Here is a 24487-nt window from a genome sequence, read left to right on the forward strand (position 1 = left end):
TGGTTTATAAAACATGTGTGTTGCAAGGAAAATTATTGTTGTAATGATTTAATACTAATGATTTACGACGAATTGTGAGATACACAACGCTGTGACGCAAGCGGGAGTTTAAACAAGGTCCAGTTCCATTTAGTATACGATTCATTTAGTTCCGTGTTTTCAAACGTTTCTGATGCAATTTATCGTTAAACATGAAAAATCTAACAATGAACCATTCATTAAATATTAAATCACAAATACATATTATTTCATCTGCAAAAATATGTATCATCATTACGTACTCATCTGTCAAAACATGTCATAGACTACAGACTATAGAGCTGTCATTTAGAGCGCCAAAATCCGTTCTTATCGGAACAAACAGTACTGAAATTTACACTCCAAATTATGTCCATTACGCGATACAGATTGCAGTATCAACTGACGTGACCTATGCAATCGAGCGAATAATCGGATAACCTGTAACACACGTGACCAATTAGTCGCTATCCAGAGCGCGGGAAATACACAGTTATCGTGTTCAACAGATTAAAAAATAAACCCTGTCATAGATGACGTTCCATGTCAAGTTAATTTGAATTCGGAACTTTGAGATCATCAAATGTCGCCGTTAATGATACATTCTTGAACGCACAATTAGTTTGAAATGCACAAGCATTAACTAGGTAAGATGACTATTTGTAGATATTTTTCTTATATACTAAATTTATTTTAAATAACAAATATCGGCTAGGCGTCCAATCCAGTTATAGTTCGACAGTTGTGAAGAATTTCTTCCATAGATTATACACACCTTATCATGAAAAAAAGGCATTTCACAGTTACACACTACAATATAGGAAAATTGACCTTCAAACTCATTTTCATATTGATAATGAGAAACCACTAAATATATTAAAATAATTTGGAAAATCCAAAAGTGCACGCCTCATTTTTTTTAATAAATATTTATTAATTATTATTTTTGTTTATTTAATAACAATTAAACCACATCGAATCAGACCCTGAAAAATGAAAGGGTTCTATTCCTGAGCATACTCAAGCGTAAGAGAAAAAAAAAGACTCGATTAGTAAAGTATTTCGGTCGCTATCGTGTTAACAAGAAAAAGGATCCGCACATACAGACACACGGACGTCCAAGACAGAACTTTTTTAAACTGTTTTTTAACTAGTTTAAATAACAAAAATGACATCAAAAATATCATGAACGTTAAAAATAGTGTTTTTTCTTAATATGTGTGTGTATGTATTATCTTACAAGTGCAATGTATGATACATAAAGACATTTTAAGTTTGAAAAATCAGATGTTTTGCGCGAAGTGACAGTAGTACCCACCTCAACGCTTCGCTTATGAGGCGTGCAATAGGTAACCAAAATATACCCAATCCATCATTTTACACACACGGGAATATTATTAAATTCACGCACACATTTCAATAATCCAAATGTACGTTCAATTTATTTTAATGTAAGAGCCGAGGAGTATTCCCAAGGGCTCTTACATGAAGAAAGACCTCTATGATGTTTATGTCATGTGACATAGCGAAATATAAGGATTTTACTTCTGCATTTTCCATTAAATAGAGACATTCTAAAATTGTTTACAGGAATGGTTCATGGTTCGACAAAAAAAAAGTAAAAAGTTGTTTAATACTTAGGCAGATATATTAATATAACTTTTTTATGCATTTAATGTATTATCTAGTTACGCAAAAACAACGGTAGATAAGGCTTTGGTTGGATATAGAAGTTTTGTAACCGTCTATGTGAACCTCAATTTATATATTAAGGCCGAGACTGGCCTAAAAACTTTAGTACAATTCTCTATACAACAAAATCCTGCGCTATCTAGAATCATTAATATTCATTTAGATTAGATTTATATCGATAGGTACAATTAAATAAAACCCCTATCCCGAAGCTTCCATACAGGCAGCGAAAGTAAATCCAATTTGTCGTTGTTTTCACATTTAGGCGCGTTTTCCTAAGCAATTATGCTGATTGAAACGTGAAAAAAAATTAAATTACATATACGCCCTTTGTATAATTTTACGTAGCAGCGATTTAATAATACTTACATAACGGTACGATTATGTTCACGCTATTGACCTATATATTATTACTTCAGATTAATAAAATGCGAAAATTAATAACACAATTAACATCATTAATATTAGGTATCTACAATCTGCATACAAGGCATAACATCTTCATAATATACTAGCAATGAATGTTTCAGTTATCCATATAATTTGTAACATTCATAACAAATATATAATGCAACATAAATTGTAAACATTAAATATCTGTATCTCTATGCAGTAAATAGCGACAACGATGTGAACTCCTCTAAGATTAGGAAAGTAAATAATAAAAAAAACCCACCAATTTTACATTCAAACAAAAGCAGATCAACAAGTTAGAAATAAACAAACGAGACCTTCGAACTAGCAATATAGGTACTCGAAAAGAATCTGGGAATCAATCTCAGCTCAAGATAATGTCAAGATTGGATTTCCACGTTGTTCTTCACCCCGAGGGTTGTGTGCGGGATGCGTCTCTCGTTTCTGTAATTTCATTTCAATTACGTCAGTACATGGAGGAAAACCGATACTACCAGTGCTGCGTCATTTACCTTTCATACGGATGGTTTAGCAACGAGTTTCCTGCGGTATATTTTATGTATGTTAATAATGAAATACGTTACATATATCAGAAACGCTGCACATAAAAAAAATTACGAATTTATCACATAGGTAGGTACATCTAAAATGATCACAGCTATGATGATATATATACACACATATATATATATATATATATATATATATATATATATATATATATATATATATATATATATATATATATATTTTCAAATATCTGTCAAATTCTTTATTTAATGAAAAAAATGCGACCAGAAAAACTCTCAGTTCTTATACCTTCTTGTTAACAAAACGACACATCAGTCGAATAGAGATAAAAAAGACGTGTGGCACTCGGGGACTGCCGCGGTACAGCTATTGCATGCTATGCCTTCAAGCCACACCTCCGTGCCCGTCGGAGTGGGGAGCGTGAGGTTTTTTCGTTACGGAATTTCTGGATTCGGTCCCCGCGCTCAAGGCCCGCGATAGAAGCTATGCAATAGCTTAAAATATAATTTTCAATACGATGTTTAAACGATAAGATATATTCAACGACGTGATATTACTTCGTAATAAATATCAATCATTTATATTTCTATAAAATATGATCCTTACTTGTCTGCGATACAAACCATATTACCTATAGGTACCTAACGAAAGTTATCTACGCGATTATATATCTAACGATCGAAACTATATCTACTAAACTTTTATCAAAAATATGTTGATAAATGCGCGACCCTACATCAATCCATATTATTTTTTCCGTGTTATTTTATTCCTACCCATATCCTTATTATTTATTATTGAAGGCTGGTTGATGAACCGTACAATTTTTGCAACAACAATGAAAAGGAAGACCAACACAACATTATGTATCTTTAACAATATTGACATTGATCGATCTCGTTCCCAAAACATAATCAACATTTTTCGAGAAGTCTTATAGACGTAAAAAAATGTCCGTATATTTTTTACAAATTCTGCTGAATTGTGCAAATCACATGTTCAACTACCTACGGATACCGTTCCAAATAAGATATTTTACCGTGATTTGTTTTAGTTATCTAGGTACACATACATCTAAAATATGTAAACTTACAGATAGATAAGTAAAGCTCAATTTACGAGCTGTTTCTCCCGAGAAGAAAACCTAAAAAATAAACATCTACATGTAAAAGTATCCAAATTATTTTACCCCACATTTATACAGTAGCGACGTAAACATTTTCATACATAGCAGCACCATCCAAAATTTCCCAACTTGCATTCCTGCCTTATGCCTGCTAAATGCAAGCTGCATCAACTTCTAAAATAAACTCACGAAGTTTTAATGGAAGCATTATCTCTACATTATCGTACAAACTTTCATAATGAAATTTAAATCTTCATAAAGCAAGCGTAAAAGAAAATAATTTGGAAAATCCAAAAGTGCACGCCTCATTATTTTTTTTTTTAATATTTATTAATTATTATTTTTGTTTATTTAATAACAATTAAACCACATCGAATCAGACCCTGAAAAATGAAAGGGTTCTATTCCTGAGCATACTCAAGCGTAAGAGAAAAAAAAAGACTCGGTTAGTAAAGTATTTCGGTCGCTATCGTGTTAACAAGAAAAAGGATCCGCACATACAGACACACGGACGTCCAAGACAGAACTTTTTTAAACTGTTTTTTAACTAGTTTAAATAACAAAAATGACACCAAAAATATCATGAATGTTAAAAATAGTGTTTTTTCTTAAGGGGATTACTATGGTCAAAACCGAAAAACACCTTATACATATTGAATTTTGTTGAGGAAACTGTTGGTACGATTGTGTTAAAAAAAATATATGTGATACTCAAGGATATAATAAACAAAGTGTATTGTTTACTTTTCATTTTAGAACGGCCTAAACATAAAAAAAATACATACAAATCAACCCCTTTTTGAACATAAAACGCATTTTGTTAGGAAAACGGCTACATATTTATACATGAAATTTATACCAAAAAATATGTTATGATATTTGTAACAATTTGTATTGATTGTTTTTTCAATTTTCATTATTATCGTTAAATTATCAAGAAAAAACTCGAATTTATAATAAAACCCACATAAAACCTCATCTCTATTGCATATTTTCGACGAAATTTGACGGTGTCAGTTCGACTCGGACGGGGGACTGTACGTGCGGTTTTTTTTGCAAAATAACGCTAAAAATTCACCGAATTGAATGTTTTGTTAAATTAAACCAGATTGTAATGGGTATTTACATGAGCAGTTCATGAAATGAAAGTTAAAAATAGGTATGTAAAGATATAAAAATCTGTTTGTAAATTAGTTTTGTTTTTGAAAGGCGTCATTGAATAATATCCAGTGTTGATAATTTTTGACAGTAAAATATTATCAGAAAACACATACCTATAAAACAGTAACCAGACTTTCCCTGTGCCTTGAATATTTTTTAAAAAAGATTAATTGCTGTTCTAGGGTCCAAAACAATCCAAAGCCGGGAGATACTGACACAAAATTTTGGGTCATTTGTAACAGGATGGCGGTTCTACAGTGGTCTTAGTACGCAATGACAAAAAGAAAAATGATGGTCAGAACAGTGGTACCGGCAGACTAGTCGCATGGGCTTAAGTCGAACTCATCGGATAAATTACGGAAGTCGATTTGTAACACATTAGTTTTAGGATTTACCGATAGCCCATAAAAAAGAAGTAGGCGGTAGTGTCATGCCATACTTTTCCGGTGTGATTTAGAGACCACAATACCGACGTGAATGCGTTGATTTAAAAAAAAATTAACCATTTGTACCAGGCTAATTTTTGCACAGGTAATCATCGTCCAGTAGCGAATATCGAAAATCGCAATCGAAAATCGAACGAAAATCGCCATGCCATACTTTTCAGACAGTTCCAAATGGTCGCCATACCGCCGAAAATCAGAATGTTTTTTTTCGCTAAACGATTTATACCAGTATTGCATTTGGATTTTTGGAAAGTATTAGATAAAATGTGTCCATTATTATACTTCTAGTAGGGGGAAAAGTGCTTAAAAAACTTATTTATTCGACACGTTTCAAAAATACGACTGTACAATACTAGACCGGGATCCCTCGCCCTTTTTCGTAAGTGATTACTAACAAGCTAAATTTTCGTCAGTAGCTTCATTTTGACGAGACGCCCAACATTAGCTAGTACAAAAATTTCGTAAGTGGTAGCTAACAGGGGTAATGAGAACATAATTTGTTGATTTAGTGGTTATCAAAAATTCATTACTAACTGGTTTTTTTATTTATAATTCTTATAATAATAATCTAAATTAGCCGAAAAAATATTTGTCCTACAAAATGCTAGGTTTGATCAACGAGGTCCCATTTTTGCAACATGTACTATTTACGAGGTCATGAAAAATTATTACTAACCAGCTGATTTTTTTTTTGTTGGTTAGTTAATAATTATATAATTTAACGCCCACATTGTCCTACACATTACGTGGAACGTTTTTCTAGTCCTAGACTCCTAAGTTGTCCATACCACAGGACCATTTTTTTTATTAGTAACTGTAGGACAAAAGTATCACGTGATACATTAGTGTGTTTTTTATCCGAATAAAACAATGTCCTACAAAAAAACTGGTATGCATCCGTAGTCCTACAATAATCGTAATTTTCCTTTTTCCTATGTGCAACATGAGGTAAAGTGAAAATATATTTATTGAAATAAATCAACTTTATTATGTAACATACATGAAAAAGTAGATATTTTTATATAAAAAAGTAATTAATTTTCATCTGACTCATCAGAAAAACATTCATCCTCACTACTGGCATCACTCTCCTCATCTTCATCAGTATCTTCTTCATTCTGATCTTCCGTGGTATCTAAATCTGTAATAATATGAAAAAATTAATGAATGTCGCCGAAAAATTAAAAACCAAATTTCAATAATATTAATAGGGTACCTTGCAATTGAGAAGATAATTCTTCAAAGGATGGGCTTTGAGGACCATCAAACCAATAATACTCGTATTTACCATCAATTATTGTCCATCCATAATTTTCAGGTACTTTATCTGTGGGGCACCGCATGTGTGCATTACACCATACATTGCTGATGAATACCGTTCTTTTAATTTGTTGCAACAATTCTTGTTTTGTTGGTGGCAAACTGGAAGGATCATATCCTATAATATTTTTTTTTAATACTTTTTCACTTCCACCTTTTGATCTATAGCCTTTTTCAAATAGTTCATACCGTCCTCTGTTGATATCATTTTTGGTTTTTAATGAGTACACTCTACATACATACTCTTCAATAATTCGAACTATTTCATTTGACGTTGTTAATACTGTATGATCACTGTGGCACGTGTAACTAGTGACATACCAGTTGTGATTGTAAATTGTATCGATAATAATAATTATCGAAAACTATTTAGGTTCGCGATTTTATACTATAATTAATGACATGAATGACGTTGCATAACATAGTTATATTATAATATAAAATGTTAAGTTTTTGTAATAAAATAATATGAATACTATAACACTAAAAATGAAAATCGAGGTTAAGCAAGGGGCATAATTTAGATGGGTGACCGATTTTTTGCAGATTTGTTGTTCTTTAGCCTGTTTGTACGGAACCCTCAGTGTCGCGAGTCCGACTCACGCTGGCCTTATTTTTATTAATATGTATTAACATCGTATTCAATTTCCAATGATAAAGTATGTGTATACAAAATACCTATATCGATAAAGTATGTGAATACAAAATATATCGATAAAGATATCGATATACAAATTTACTATGTCTCATCTCTAGGACATTTGGTGACCTTGAATTAGCCAATGAGAATGCAGCGCCCCGCTTCACCATACCTCAAGTTGTTGACAGATTGAACTTAGTACATACAAGCTAACATTAGGCGTCTAGTGGTTGTGTGGTCGATGTTTCAGAGCGTCCAACACGTGGTCAACAGAAAAAAACAGCACGGTTATAGTCGGCTTCAGCATGGAGTAACTAAACACAGTACGCAGCATCGCGCGCATGCGTACTAATATAACTAAACTCCAATAGAAAAATGTACAGAATGAATAGATTTTTATTGTTATGAATTTCAAATTCCATTGGAGGATCAGCAAAATATACCATGCAATTTGTAGGACAATGTGGGCGTTAAATTATATAATTATTAACTAACCAACAAAAAAAAAAATCAGCTGGTTAGTAATAATTTTTCATGACCTCGTAAATAGTACATGTTGCAAAAATGGGACCTCGTTGATCAAACCTAGCATTTTGTAGGACAAATATTTTTTCGGCTACTTTAGATTATTATTATAAGAATTATAAATTAAAAAACCAGTTAGTAATAAATTTTTGATAACCACTAAATCAACAAATTATGTCCTCATTACCCCTGTTAGCTACCACAATCGAGCATTTTCGTAAAGGAAATTCTTGGGCGTCTCATTGAAACGAAGCTACTCACGAAGTTTCAACTTGATACTAATTATTTTTACATCTAGTATTTGTACTACAACCTAAGAGTGTCGGACTAGAAAAACGTTCCACGTAATGTGTAGGACAATGTGGGCGTTAAATTATATAATTATTAACTAACCAACAAAAAAAAAATCAGCTGGTTAGTAATAATTTTTCATGACCTCGTAAATAGTACATGTTGCAAAAATGGGACCTCGTTGATCAAACCTAGCATTTTGTAGGACAAATATTTTTTCGGCTAATTTAGATTATTATTATAAGAATTATAAATAAAAAAACCAGTTAGTAATGAATTTTTGATAACCACTAAATCAACAAATTATGTTCTCATTACCCCTGTTAGCTACCACTTACGAAATTTTTGTACTAGCTAATGTTGGGCGTCTCGTCAAAATGAAGCTACTGACGAAAATTTAGCTTGTTAGTAATCACTTACGAAAAAGGGCGAGGGATCCCGGTCTATACGTAAAATACTTGTTAATTGTTATAGTATGGGATCATTAGGTATATTTTGTTTGTTTGTATACAATTCTACCTACAAAAAGTTATCCCAGATTACAAAAAACATGGGGCGGACGATTGTGAGATTTAAGCCAAGACGTAAAAAAAATTGACGATTCGTACCAGTATGGCATTTATGGCAAATATCTATTTGGAAAGTATGTGACGCAATGTGACCATTACTATATTTGCCTTACTTTTAATAGAGGAAAAAATAACTACGTTAAAAATAAAAAATAAAAGAGATTTGATATTATTAATTACTACATATTATTAATTATATGTGCTATTTATTAAATATAGGTTTGATGTCGGTGCACGGGCTTAATACTAAGTGCTTAGTGCTTGGCACTTTGTTGGCACCGACTTTTTTTTAACGTAGTTATTTTTATTTAATACATATGTACTTTAATAAAGTATTAGTCGGTTAAAAATTTGTGCCATACTGCTACAAACCGTTCAAAATCCGAATAAAATCTTACAATGAAAAACTTTATTATACAAATTCGCCTCCTCCCATAGGTATGGCATTATCACACTTCTGTTTATGATCATTCAGGAGCTGTTGAAAATAAATGTTGTGTGGTTTTATGAAACCACGGTAAAAGTGAAACTGTTCGAACGGTTCCGAACACTGCTTTGTGTAGCGCATGTCGCGTGACGGTCGGCTGCCGAGTAGGTATACCTACTCGGCAGCCGCGATACACGCGACATGCGCTACACAGACCAAAAAGTTTGAGACGATGTAATAAAAGTTTCACTTTAATAAAATTAAAGGTGGTACAAATCGTTTAGCAAAAAAAATTGCTGATTTTTGGCGGTATGGCGACCATTTGGAACTGTCTGAAAAGTATGGCATGGCGATTTTCGTACATGGCCACTGGACGATGATTACCTGTGCAAAAATTAGCCTGGTACAAATGGTTGAATTGTTTATTTTTTAAATCAACGCATTCACGTCGGTATGGCGGGTGGTCACACCGGAAAAGTATGGTAGGACACTACCCTACTTCTTTTTTATGGGCTATCGGTAAATCCTAAAATTTTTATTTTATTTTATTCGATTACCATAGATATCGACACAACTAACACTGTATTCTTTGAACGGAAGGTATGACCCATATCAGTCATAGCTCTGGTAACTTCAGTCGCAGGAAAATCATTCATTTTGTAATGTGTTCAAAGATAAACAGTAGAAATAAATGAACTCAGTTTAAAACACGTTACAATATTTTTGTTTTGAAGCTGCTATAAATAGTCGATAAATAGGCACCAAACTCTTAAATGGGTATAATATATTTTTTTTAATAGGTAGCGGGCAAGCGAGCAGGCGGGTCATCTGATGGAAAGTGAAGCCCGCCGCCCATTAGCATTCGCGTTGTCAGGGGCACCGCGAATGTGTTGCCGGCCTTTAAGATGTTTATATGCCCTTTTTTTGAACATCTCCTTGTCGAAGACGCTTGGAAACACCTCAGATGGAAGTTCATTCCACAACGATGTTGTTCTTGGCAAAAAGTGCCGGGTGAATCGCACTGTACTAGATCGCCATGCATCCAGATGATGAGGATGATACTTCAGTTTGAGACGGGATGTGCGGTTGTGGAAATGAAAAAAAAAATTTAATGTTTAAAAATCGAAACACATTTTTTTTAAAATTAACCTCTAACTAACTTCAAAATACATAACAAGTCGAAAAAGACGTGATTTCTTGTTCGTTCCCCTATTTTTTTCGGTGTGTGTAGGTTGCATGCATATATTCGTAGGAATATATGCATGCAATTCGTAGGAATATAGGTATGAAGAGATATACAGAGAACGCTAAATACATTTGCCTGGTCACCATTACCATTCGATACACCATGACATGGTAGAGGCCGTTGTATAGAATTACGTCAAATAATGTATCCTCCATCTTTTATATCTCTGTAGGTGAGATGTTCTCCACCCTAGCCATCATCAGGTCTCCAGAATATAGTAGAGTCCGTTTTGAATAAAATTAATTTCTAAATCGGTGTTTTCTTATCTTTTCCCCACTCTAGAACTTATAATTACTTGCTTAGTCATCTTAAGGTCTCCAGAATGGTAGAGACTCTCGAATCTCGCAATAGTAGAGACTTTGCTTATAACGGTTAATTTTGAAAGATGAGTCTTCCTACATTACATTTACAACATACATAGTACACAATATTTACTATTCATAAATGTAATATGTTACTGCCTCTCAGAGAAAACATAAATTAGGTAGAAACCACTAACACATTACGATACAATACGATACATTTTACAATTCCATAATCTTTGGTCACTTTTACTTCAACAATGATGTATATTATAGAGGGCGGTTAAAAAAACAAATTCAAATATACTGACAGAATCATTAAGGTCGTTGAACCATGTAATTGCCTTAATATGTGTGTGTATGTATTATCTTACAAGTGCAATGTATGATACATAAAGACATTTTAAGTTTGAAAAATCAGATGTTTTGCGCGAAGTGACAGTAGTAGGGGAGCAAGGGGCTAGTTGTAACAGGGGTAAGTAGTAACAGACCTTTTTCAATAGCAATGTAAACCTTATTGACGTCTTTTTTTTACTGAATCTTACGATTATAACTGGCCACACCGCTTCATCACAGCCAGTGTCCTGCCAGCCAGATGATTAGCTAGATGTGTGCAAGGGCTTCATTGGCGCCAGTTAACGTATTATTTCACTTTCGTAACTTTTTGGTTGGTTTTACTATTTACGACTAATTAGAGTTGTATATATTTTATTTGATGATAGAATATAACTATTAATGATGTTCTGTAATTGTTTTTAAAATTACTAAGTTGATTTAATAGTTATCTTGAAAAATATTAAAAATTATACCTAGGGGCTAGTTGTAACAAAATCTCGGGGTAGTTGTAACAAAATCCCAGATTGCTGTGAGTTCCACCATACAGGACATACCATACAGGACATACCATATTTGTTTTGATTTAGAATGAAAGAGTATAAGAGAAAGACAGAGCGGGCAATACTAAGAAGAAGAAGAGCAATGAAAGTCCAAAAGTAGGTTATGTCAAGCCTAGACAAGTATTCACAGAAGAAGAAGAACGTAAAATGTCTATATATATACTTAAGTGTGCCGAAATATACTTTGGATTACTTCCTATCGAAATAAGGAAACTAGCTTACTAGTTAAAAACTTAAATCGTTAATTTGTTGATTAAGTATATAAAAAGTATGTTTCAGTTAATTATTTAATGAGAAAATACATATTTTAGAAGTACTTAGTTAGTTATTGTTATAAACAAAGCAAAATAATTAGATATGTGAAAAAAATAAATGATTGAAGGTTTCACATTTTTGTTTTTAATTGATGTTACTACTTGCCCCAATAGATGTTACAACTAACCCCAAGCACGGGGTACGTTGTAACACTTCCCTTTTTTAAATAAAACAGTAATTGCGGAAGAGTTATCTGGATTTTTGATATTTTTTCGATTTAACATAATAGAAGAATAGTTTAAGTTTCAATCAAAGTTTAGTTAATGATAAGCTAGCCAAGATATCGCGAGATATAGAAGTATTTTTGAAAATTGTTACAACTAGCCCCTCGCTCCCCTACCCACCTCAACGCTTCGTTTATGAGGCGTGCAATAAACGAAATAATATTTTAAAATAAAGGAGAAACTTTCGGGGTTATTTGCGCCACTAAATCACTTTCGTGTACTAAAACTTCTATACTTTAAGATGAAAACTGAATCTCATTATAAATTTTGACTAATTAATAAAGGTATTAAATAAGTATCTTATTAAAACTACTAAACAAAATGGTAGATAACTTCTATTTTAGCATTTTGAAAGGTTTATCTAGCCATAGATACATTTCATCAAAAGGAAACAATCAGACATTGCAATTAAAGACAAACAAACAGAAAATGAATTATTATTATAATATTCAGACAAGTTTTAGTAAACGGATTATTTATTGTTAAGTATCAATTATAGCGATGTTAGTGGAGAATACTAAGTAGACTTAATAGACTGAGATGAATAAAAGATGTCGGAAAGTTCGCAAAGTGCACACTTCCCGCTTTATTGCAATAATCTTCTTATATATAAAAATGAATCGCAAAATGTGTTGGTAAGCGCATAACTCGAGAACGGCCAAACCGATTTCGATAATTCTTTTTTTATTATATTCCCTGAAGTACGAGGACGGTTTTTATGTAGAGAAAACGTAAATATTATGTACCACGGGCGAAGCCGGGGCGGACCGCTAGTAATTTATAAAGAAAATAACCTTCCATTAACTTAAGACACCACAAATCTTTGGGGATTAGTAAACTCCAGAATCCATGATTATTATAATACAAAAACCTCGAGTAAAAATAAAATGTTCATTAAGCACTTTTCTGTGGTGTAATTCGATTTATATTTTTCTCAAATAAATCCTTATTTGATGATAACAAAAAGTGACTTAACATTGAATAAAAATAAATCCTATACTTTGTAAAAGCTTATATAGCATAATAAATTATCTTATGGTACGTTCCAATTTAGAGAAAGATAAGCAAAATGCGCATTGATGATTGAAAAAAAAAATATTTGTACCTACCGGCCGAATTGATAACCTCCTACTTTTTTTGAAGACGGTTAAAAACCAATCATATCCACACGAATACTAGTCTATAATATAAAAATGAATCGCAAAATGTGTTGGTAAGCGCATAACTTGAGAACGGCTAAACCGATTTCGTTAATTCTTTTTTTATTATTGCGTGCTTGAAGTGCGAGGATGGTTCTTACGTAGAGAAAACGTCAATATGTACCACGGGCGAAGCCGGGGCGGACTGCTAGTATTCTATATAAAACCGAGATATTATAAGTATTTTAATAATAGGTAAGTATATGAAATGAGAAGATGTCATTCTTTAAAAAATACTCTACGACACCGTGATACCTGTGGAAAAAATGCGCTACTAAAAGTTGTCCAAATGATAATTCATAAAGTCCCCAAGTGGGGTAAGGGGCAGATGCATTATCCATACATCTGTATCAAACTCAAACTCACCCCCCCCCCTCCCCCTCGACCCCTCGGTTCTACGCTCACGCGTCAACCACTGTACCAAGGAGGCGGTCAAATGATAATTCATGCAGTTTAATATTTGTTTACCAAAAACTCAACTAAATCATTTTTAGTACCAACTATAATAACATAACAAGATTCTTTTTGTATAATTTAAATAAATTAAATCTGTCTAGACAGGTTTCCAATGCGCTGCATTTTCCAGATTTAATTCAAAATGAAAGAAAACGGACCAACTTCGCATAGAATATTTCTGAATCATGATTAAAATGGTTCACAATCTTTTCCCAGTCTAGATCTAGGAATGAAAACGTCGATCGGAACACTAACCTGGGGCCGTATTATGACCTCTTATTTCCAGACAGTTTACGCCATGAAGTGAACTGACTGGCAAATTCATATCGCAATCACCAGCCGTATAATATGCGATCATAGTATACGGATCTCTCACAGACCACTATTTTTTTTTAAACTATTACACCGAACAAATAACAAAATGTACAAGCTTGTACTCGTACATTAAGCAAATGCTCAAGACAAAACAGCGGGTGTAATGGACGCGCGGAGCACGCTTGATGACGTCATTACAATGCAGTGACGTAGACAAGAGGCTCGTCACGTCACAATGGGCCCTAGCCCCTAACCCCTTGCTTGCAATTCACGCCGTATGCAAAAGGGCCTCCCTTTGACGACGCCCGCCGGATTTTAGCTGGCAGATAAGACGGTAGTTACTGCCTTGAAGCCTTGTAGCTTTCTAGCTACATTTTATTCAATTGCAGACGAATTTCTGGAGGGAAATAAAATCTATATTTTACTTGTGCAATTCCGTAATCAATTACTAGGTAAAGATTTTGTATTACAAATTACCTCCATGTCGATTACTTCTCAAAAAAACTATGGTATGTAATGTTCATTAGATCAAGTGACTTAGGAAATTGCTAAGGAAAATAGGTAAAGGAAAACAAGAGGCAATAAGTTTTTTATTCGTCCAAATATAAATGTAAATAATATCTGAAATATACACCCATTTCTGTAGTAATATATACAGGATGAAATTCTCCAACCGTTATACGCTCGGAATTTATTACAACTAATTGAATTGTAACGTTATCACCCACATAACACGAAAATGTGAGAGAATATTAAAAATAATTTGGAAAATCCAAAAGTGCACGCCTCATAATTTTTTTTTAATAAATATTTATTAATTAATATTTTTGTTTATTTAATAACAATTAAACCACATCGAATCAGACCCTGAAAAATGAAAGGGTTCTATTCCTGAGCATACTCAAGCGTAAGAGAAAAAAAAAGACTCGATTAGTAAAGTATTTCGGTCGCTATCGTGTTAACAAGAAAAAGGATCCGCACATACAGACACACGGACGTCCAAGACAGAACTTTTTTAAACTGTTTTTTAACTAGTTTAAATAACAAAAATGACATCAAAAATATCATGAACGTTAAAAATAGTGTTTTTTCTTAATATGTGTGTGTATGTATTATCTTACAAGTGCAATGTATGATACATAAAGACATTTTAAGTTTGAAAAATCAGATGTTTTGCGCGAAGTGACAGTAGTACCCACCTCAACGCTTCGCTTATGAGGCGTGCAATATTCAAAAGGAATACTCTAGTACTAAAAATATTCAAAAGGAATTCGTATAACCGGAAAATCGCGGTATAAAAATTCAGTTTATGGGAAAAAGCTATGTGAATTATGTACGATAGAATCTAATTTATTTCACTCGCCTCTCAAACTCGGGTGAAAAGGGGGATTTATTAATCAATTGTTCTGTTTTCATCAAGTGCTTTTAATAAATATCTCTTTATCAAGAAAATTATAAGCCGAAAGCTAATTAAAGATTTCTCAATAAGGAAACAAGCAAATATTCCTCTCTTCCTACACTCAAATCCAATTCAAAGGAGTATAATGTTCTATTTTGGCCGGCTATTAAAACAGAAATAGCATTAGTCATTACAAATTATCCAATACAATAATAACTGAAATATAAAACTATTGTTCAAATTTACGATCGCAACTTTGAGGCAGTCGTTCGCCCTAGTCCATAAAACTGATGCTTATATTTTATTGACAGTTAAAATCATAGATAAAACAACTTATAATAATAGAGCGTGTCGATAGTAAAACTACTCATTTTTAATCTATACTAATATTATAAAGAGGAAAAGTTTGTAAGTATGTATGTAAGTATGTATGTATGTATGTATGGTTTTCACGCAAAAACTACTGGACCGATTTCAAAAATTCTTTCACCATTAGAAAGCTGCATCTTTACTGAGCAACATAGGCTATATTGCATTTTCAAAAAAATTAGAGATCCTTACCAAAAATGCAATAATGTAACCCAAGGTGTAAAAAAATCCTCAATAAAACTTCTGTCATCGCGTGCGCTGCGGAATCTATTGAAGATAGAACAAAAAAATGTTCTACGGTATTATAGAATGGATCAATATCTACAAGAAAGTCCGCGATACCATATGTCCATCTTCAGTAGTTATGTTACTACAACAACTTTTTTACGTTTTCAAAGTAAATAGAAGTGCCGACAGTAATCAAACCATGTTATCCATACACATATATTAATCCTTATCCCATTAAATGATGTTTTATTATAGACTGTTTCAATACCAGCAAAATACTTTTTAAATGAAAAGAATTGGATATTCCATTCAAAAGATATAACGAATTTTTAAAAGTGTCAATCTACAGAAAATAAGTAGGTATACTGTTCGAGCAGGCCGTAGTGCGGGGGTCACGGAGGAATTCTACCAATATGCGTCTTGACAGAACACAGTGGGGTTTTCGTCGGTAGGAATCCGACATAACCCACGGCACCTCCCCCGGAGGCCGTGGGTATCTATGAAAGATTTCCCCACTAAAACAAAAAAAAAGGCCGTAGTGCGGGACGGGGTAAAGGTGATTTTCATGTGATTAAAAATTAAACCTATAGTCCGACCTATAGTATACTTTTCACTGTAACGATATCGCTATCTTTGCGGGTGAAACCGCAGGGCATTGCTAGTCTACATATATTGTTCTTGACTTGACTTTTAACGAAAACTGGCTTTTCGCCCGCACCGTGCAATATTTTGTCAATTCCGTTACCCCTAACAATTTTTTTTAATTTTTATGTGTAACAAACTTGATATTCAACGTCTAGTCAATACGAAATTTCAACTAAATGATTTAAATATTAGTCTTGAAAGCCTAACAATTGTTACACACGACTTCCAAATTTTGTTTGAAAATTCAAACCACCGCCTTTGACCAGCCTTTCGCACATGTTAGTAATAGTTTATATGTAGTATATTGTTCTAGTTTCATCAAGTTTTGGTAAGCAAGTAAACAATAACAACTTGAACTTTGCTTGTATGAGCTTTACATACAATAGAGGGATCAACAATTATTTGTTACGAAAGCTTGTTATGTAATAATTAATAAGGTATAATACTTAGACGTAGGACATAAGAAGTTTGATCTGAAAAGGCTATACTTAATGAAAAGAAATGAAAAACGTAGGACATAGGCAAAGGACAATGTTGAGGAACACTGGTTATTGGTTATATTGCTTACTGCGGAAGATTTTTTCAAAAAAACCCAACCAAGTATTTAGACAGATTTAACCTATTTTCGATGATAACCTTCAACTTTAATGTGAAATTTCAAAAATATCATAAAAACACCTATTCCCAAACTGAACACAGCTAAGGAAAGTAGACGATTGATTAAGACAAAGTATATTTAATACTTTAAACATATACCTAATGCCAAAACACTAAGTATGTACTATTAAAAATACCTATAAAAAAACCTCTTCCGAATGTTTCCAGTACCAACCAAACATCGAACCCACAACCTACCACAGTACCACTAACCACTACACCTCTCCCCTATTCATAAAATACCACGTTCACAACCTCCACAGAATATCTTAACTCCCAAATCGCTTCATTCCTTTTAAACAGCCAAGCGCTTAATCGTGACCCATTTTATGTCGGCCATTGAACTTGCAATATCCGTAACCACTGTGCTGATTTTTATGCTTGTTTCAATCGATTGGATTTTGTTATCATTTATTTACTAGATATCAGCTACTGCTTACTTCGTGTTCGTTTAAAGACGCATTAAATTTTAAATTTTAATATATATATATATATTTAAAGTGAATGCGTCTTTAAACAAAATCGTTTTTCAGGTGAAATTTTAAGGCTATAAACATGGCAATCAAGACTTTTAAATTAAATAATTGCGATTATAAACAAGCACACACCAAAAGAATATGTCATAAACATCGTGATTTTCCACAATCGGATGTAAAGCGTAATTATTATGCAGGTGTAAAATTAAAACATACAACAATATTCTATACTGATAATGAAAATGTAATATTCATTCAGTATAATTCATGAAAATAAGTTTCCTGCTTTGGTTAGCCAATTTAGTACAATGATTTTACGACAATGTCCACGAAATGCTATCCACTGGTATAACTGGAGTTCACTGGAAACACAAAATTTTTAGGGTCATTTAATTATAACTTGAGGTTTGAACATGAACAAGAATAAAAAATATGATATGAAAAATATGATCATGGACAACCGTCCGTAATTGCCAAGCGACATGTTTAAATCATTTATTCAAAGGAAATAATTTGAAAATAATATAATGTTATTCGTAATAAGTTATATGAGCAAGTGTTTACATTTTAATGCATTCCCAATTAAAATTCCAATTTGAAAATAAATAAATATAAAAGGTTAAGAAAAATAAAGGAAGATAGAGTGTTAACAATAAAAACATTTCAACGTCAATAATCGGCTCTCGATAAAATCTTAATTAGTTCACAATTCATTGTTTACAAATAAACGAAGCTTTTACAATTTTAACGCTATAATAAACGCTTTAATTTATCTCAATAATTCTTTTATCTTTTGAATTAAATTAAATACGCTGAAAGGTACAATTTTCTTTGCAAAATAATTAATTTATTATTTATCTGTACAACTGTTTAGCTTTAGCCTTTAAGCAATAATTACAGGATTGATGAATATACCAATGAAAATCTCCGAATTGAACATTGGCAATAACCTTAGTTACCTAGGATTTCTTGGCTAAATAGCCCGCGCCCTTAGCAAATAAACCCCTGAAATGGGAGAAATAAAACAAACATTTCAAGTTTAAACAAGCGTGACAATATTATAAATATTAAATTCACTCTACCATACAAAGTAAAAACTTCTTTCAAAATGCATAAAGGTTTATACACCAACGTATTTTTTCGTTACGTTTTATGCACTTATCTCCAATCCTCTGCAATATGTGACCAATTTGATTTTGCGATATCACGAATGCTTTTACTGCTAATCCCGTTAAAAATTTCCATAGAAACTTCTATAGGTATAAGTATTTTTGGCGAATTATAAATTCATTTAGCCACGTCTGCCATTTTGAAATTTGAAAATAGGTTACGTATTAGTATTATAATCGCTAGCTCTTTAACCAATAAGGAGGAACTACAGGTCCAATTTGAAAAATTATTTCAATGTCAGAGAGCCCATTTGGCCAGGGAGGCTATAGGCTGCATATCATCAAGCTAAGACCAATAGGACCGGAGCAATGCAGTTAAAACCGCGAGGCACAGTTAGTATAAAATAGACGCGATATAACTCGCGGGGTCGCAACTACATCATCCACAAGATAAAAAGTAAAACAACTAAAACCCAACTACGACAAAAAACGACGCTGAAAAAGTATAAAACAAAAGTTAAATTGATGAACTAATAAAGAAGCTATGAACGAAAAGATGTGAATTATATGCAATCAGCCCATGAATACAGGTAAAGTCACAAGGAAATGCTAGTAATATATATATATTCAAAATGTGCAAGTAAAAAGCTTTCAAATGATACCAAACACAGCATATTTATCTTAACTTTATTTTTTTACTCTGTATGTTTTGTCCACTAGAGGGCGCCACATTAGATTTTGTGAAACCCCATATAGCCTATAACCAGCGGACAATTAAGACGCTTCTAATGATATGTCATTTGTCGAATTCTGATAAGTAGTTTAGAAGTTACGAGGGAACAGATGAACATACATACATACATACATACATATATACATACATACATACATACATACATACATACATACATACATACATAGCCCGTCAAAATCATAACCCTCCTTTTGCTTTGCCGTAGTCGGGTAATAAAGAACACTGATTTGCATGGTCTTGCGTCAATCGTTGGATTATGGCGGGTTTTTGAATATCAAATGCGCAAGTATTTGATATATCTAGTAGGTTATACCAAGTTACGACTTATCTCTGAAGATACAGTGAAGTATTGAGAAACAGCGTCGCCTTGGGCTACGTTTGCGAGAATTTCAAGAAATCGCGCAACTTTCTTTCACCCATATATATCTTCATAGACGATGGTCTATGGGATCTAAGGGATGCTTTATGTGTATTTCACTACCTTTGTTTAGTTTGTCATACAGACTACAGTACCTCACCAACTAACAAATATCATTACAATCTATACTACAACTATAACCTCATTATTATACATATTATAACACCGTTGCAAACCCCTAGTTCAAAATTTTCACGTCGAACCTACATAAAAAATATATATACAGACAAACATCGAGCTTCCTCCTTTTCGTAATCGGTTAAACCAGTAAAAATCAATTCCCGAAATCCATTTAAACACGCGCTTACGAGAAGCGATGGGTATAAAATATTGATGTTTGAGCGGAAATTACGAGATAAACCGACAAAATACATAGTTTCGATAGTGCTCAACTTTTTATGCATGTGTTTTATTCGATTTCCTGTAGAATTATTAGTAGAAGATCCGACAATAGGTCAGTCAACCTTCACCTGCGTGATAATAGAATGAGTCCAATTTTATAATAATTTGGAAAATCCAAAAGTGCACGCCTCATAATTTTTTTTTAATAAATATTTATTAATTATTATTTTTGTTTATTTAATAACAATTAAACCACATCGAATCAGACCCTGAAAAATGAAAGGGTTCTATTCCTGAGCATACTCAAGCGTAAGAGAAAAAAAAAGACTCGATTAGTAAAGTATTTCGGTCGCTATCGTGTTAACAAGAAAATCCTCCGCACATACAGACACACGGACGTCCAAGACAGAACTTTTTTAAACTGTTTTTTAACTAGTTTAAATAACAAAAATGACATCAAAAATATCATGAACGTTAAAAATAGTGTTTTTTCTTAATATGTGTGTGTATGTATTATGTTACAAGTGCAATGTATACATAAAGACATTTTAAGTTGTTTATTGTCTCAACAATAAACAATTTTGTTATAAAACAGTGCTCATGCTGATATATATTTTTTTTCTACCATCCCATCAAGTGAAAGTAACTGGTACGGACATGCCTGTTTAAACCTGCCAACCTAGCAGTTTGTCCAGGTAAATATTAGAAAACCCTATGACTGCATATTCTGCAGTAATTAATAAAAAGCTATTCATATCTGAAGATATTAAACTATAAGAACGTTTTAAACTCGATATAAAACAAAATAAAGTTTAATTACTACATTTAAAACTATTTCAAAAGTAGACCGCAATTTCATAAGTTAAAAAGAACCTCAAACAAAAGCTAAATTACAAGGAAGGCCAATGCACACATGCCCTTTACACGTGTTAAACCAACTATAAAAAATAAACATATATAAGAAACGTGATCCTTTCCTTCCTATTTTGTAAAATGCAAAATATTCAAGCCGCCTTTGAGACTGTCGCCTAGGTGTTAGCAAAAAGCGGCACTGTATATGCCTCTAAATGATGCCATTTACTGAGGCACGTGCTTGCGTGGAATAACTTGAATGTGTAACCTTTATAGAGATTCCCGTACGGACAGTGCTCTATGATATTTATGTTTACTATCTAGCTAGAAATGATACTTTTGTAAACCCTTAGTAATGAAATCAAGGAGGAAAAGTAAAAGTGAACCATGCCTAGCTACCAATACATAGATTGTAGCTACTAGAATAGCATGTCAATTTGCAAATAGGTTCTTTTCGTTTAAAGATTCTGGGTTTTGACTTTTGTCACAGATTACTGAATAGTTACTACGTAAGTTTTACTTACAAGCCTTACGCTAACAACATTCACAATAACAACATAGGTACACAGTTTTTATATGTTTTTAAATATTAGTAAGTCCATCACGCGTCCCTTGGCACACAGTAAAGTTTTGCTTGCGTGCAAATATGCATAACACACCCATCCTTCTACTTCGTCATTTAACACGAACTTATAGCATGGTCTGTGGGAGCGAGACAGCAATATCATCATTAATGAGAAAAAAGGATAGCAATAACATTGAGATGCTAGAAAAAAGTAGTTTGAGCTGATTTAATTGAATAATAGTAGGTCTGTGATAGTAGATATGATTATTTTGTACGTTGTTTACACCTCAGTTGAGGCATTGTATGAGATACACTTTGCAGAAAACATTTATTTCTAAAGAGAAAACCTTTCATACAAACAGAATGGTCATCGGCAGAATTGTTAAACTTAAATGTGAACTCCATAAATTAGTTATAGTAGCACAAACTATCCTATAAGTATGTGTACTGTGTAGAGAATAGTTTGAGCCACAAAATTTAAAACAAGCGAACTTTTCAGCTATAAATGAATTTAAGTAGTAATACAAATCAAAATAAGACATGACCTATAGATACAGGGTACCTACTTGATTTACTATGATCTACTTGTAAACTACGCGACACAGCTATTATACCCAGATATAGATATGTTTGGTACCTAACCATTATTGTCGATTACGCGGAGATAGTGTTATCACTCTGATAGCGGCCATATTCCTATTATTTTACGCATTATGATGTTTACTTTCATATCTGGGTGTAGTAATGAAAGGTTCAAACTATTTTATACTAGCTGACCAACGCAACTTCGTCTGCCTAAACCAAAAATATTGTATTACCTTCATCAAAACATACGAACAGAATCTTCAGCTTTAAATTAGTCTATTTCAAACTTTCCTGTGCCTAATAGTTTAATTCCCGTCAACGACAGGCAATACCATTAATTAATGTAAGTAATTATGCTTGGCAATCGTTCTAGTGGTTGTCGCGTGTGTAGATTTTCATTAGCCTTAACGGCTGCGATAGCGTTAGGTATAACATCTATAGATAGGCTATCCATTTGAACTTCACTTCCATATATTTTCCCGTACAAATAACCCACCCTCTGTCACTTTCCTTCAAATTTTCTTAGTAACAAAATTACAAAAATAATTGAATGAAGCAAAAACAAAAACAAATTAAACCAACTTACACAACATCCCTATTATTCATGAATGGATAAGTAGGTGAGACTTTATATTAGACCGTAAAGAGGCATACATTTTCTCTGACTGTATGAAATGCATGTTATTGTTTAAAAATAATATAAGCTACAGCCATATACTGTAGTGAAAATTCAAAATAATCGTTATCCAATAAAAACGATGCCAATATTTTAACTAAGTATAAAAGTTGCCTTAAAGTCTGGAACATCTCCAATTGCCATATTAACTTGATAAAAAATTCCGACTCGTGTAGTTACAATGAAAAAGTTTTAACGAGTTGAAAACTTGAGTTTTAAATAAGCTAGGTCAAAGGGGACATTAATAATGTTAATTTATGAGTATGTGATTTTAAATGTATTGCAATTTAAAATGCAGCAAATTCACTGCTGCATAATAACAACCATGGGGAAAAAACTGTTAGAATGTGCGCTTATTTTCACATACTTGAAACAACAACTGCTTATTATGGTAATAGATTATTTACTTTTATTTAGAGACCAAATAAAATCGCGTAAAAATCGTACCTACATACTATGAAACCTTTTTACGAAAACATTCCTAGAGATGAACAAGGAAATTTTTTCAGGCTGCACAGGAGTCACTAGCAGGCAAAGGAAGTATTGTATTTCCTCTTTAACGGGAAAACTACTGAACCGCTTTGACGATATTTGACAGTGATGCAGCTTATGTACCAAAATAACATGCTTTAGGTCGCGGTCGCAGGTAAACCGTGCGGCATACTTAAAAATATTTATATATCTTTCTAGCAGTGTTTCTGTCGTGGGTTGGTCACATTGTTTCCCATCAGAACGTCCGTTCACCCTCACGAAAAAAGCGCTAACGGTAGGGCTCGAACGTTACATCAATTTACATACAAAGAGGTCCGTGGAAGGAAACGACAGCTCTTACGGGAATACTAAGTTACCTACGCAATGCATTTAACTATTTAAACTGTTGATTAATTATCTTGTATTTACATCGATAGATGTCTTGGCCATTGTCGATCTTTTTGTCGACGACTTGTTTTATGGCTGCCTATTTATTTGGATAAGTATATGTTTTTGGAAGAACGAGTCGTAGCAATAAGTATCTGTTTATAGAAATTATTTGCAGCCAGTCATACCAATTAATTTAGGTATGTGGTAAATATCAATTAATATTAAAAGTAAATTTTCTATCTCGTGTTTTATACAAAAGAAAATCGCTAGGTAATCAATTCCACATCGTTTATTTGGTTAATCATACAAACTTTCATCGAAGATTTTAAGAAATAAAGTACCATACACCGTAACATAAGAATTTCGTTGTTACAAGTCAAAATATAATGTTTTGCTATCTCATTTTAAATAAACACAGAAAATCTCCCGCGGCGACGT

General features: G+C 32.9%; 1 protein-coding gene and 1 long non-coding RNA gene across 3 annotated transcripts in view; one reads left to right on the forward strand and one right to left on the reverse strand.

The window, feature by feature from the left end:
- The window catches only part of krz (beta-arrestin protein kurtz), a 102454-nt gene that overhangs the window by 53522 nt on the left and 24445 nt on the right, over nt 1-24487 (reverse strand). The window lies entirely within an intron of this gene.
- Nucleotides 11253-11992, forward strand: LOC149908037 (uncharacterized). Of its 2 annotated transcripts, none has more exons than XR_016456784.1 (2): nt 11253-11407; nt 11568-11992. It is a non-coding gene; the product is annotated as an uncharacterized LOC149908037 (long non-coding RNA). The 2 variants fall into 2 exon arrangements; XR_016456785.1 differs by having other exon boundaries at nt 11287-11348.

The sequence above is a fragment of the Colias eurytheme genome, chromosome 6, assembly GCF_061535395.1.
Source record: "Colias eurytheme isolate Ceu_HAF_F1 chromosome 6, ilColEury1 Martin Lab GWU primary, whole genome shotgun sequence".
Taxonomy (NCBI): Eukaryota; Metazoa; Arthropoda; class Insecta; order Lepidoptera; family Pieridae; genus Colias; species Colias eurytheme.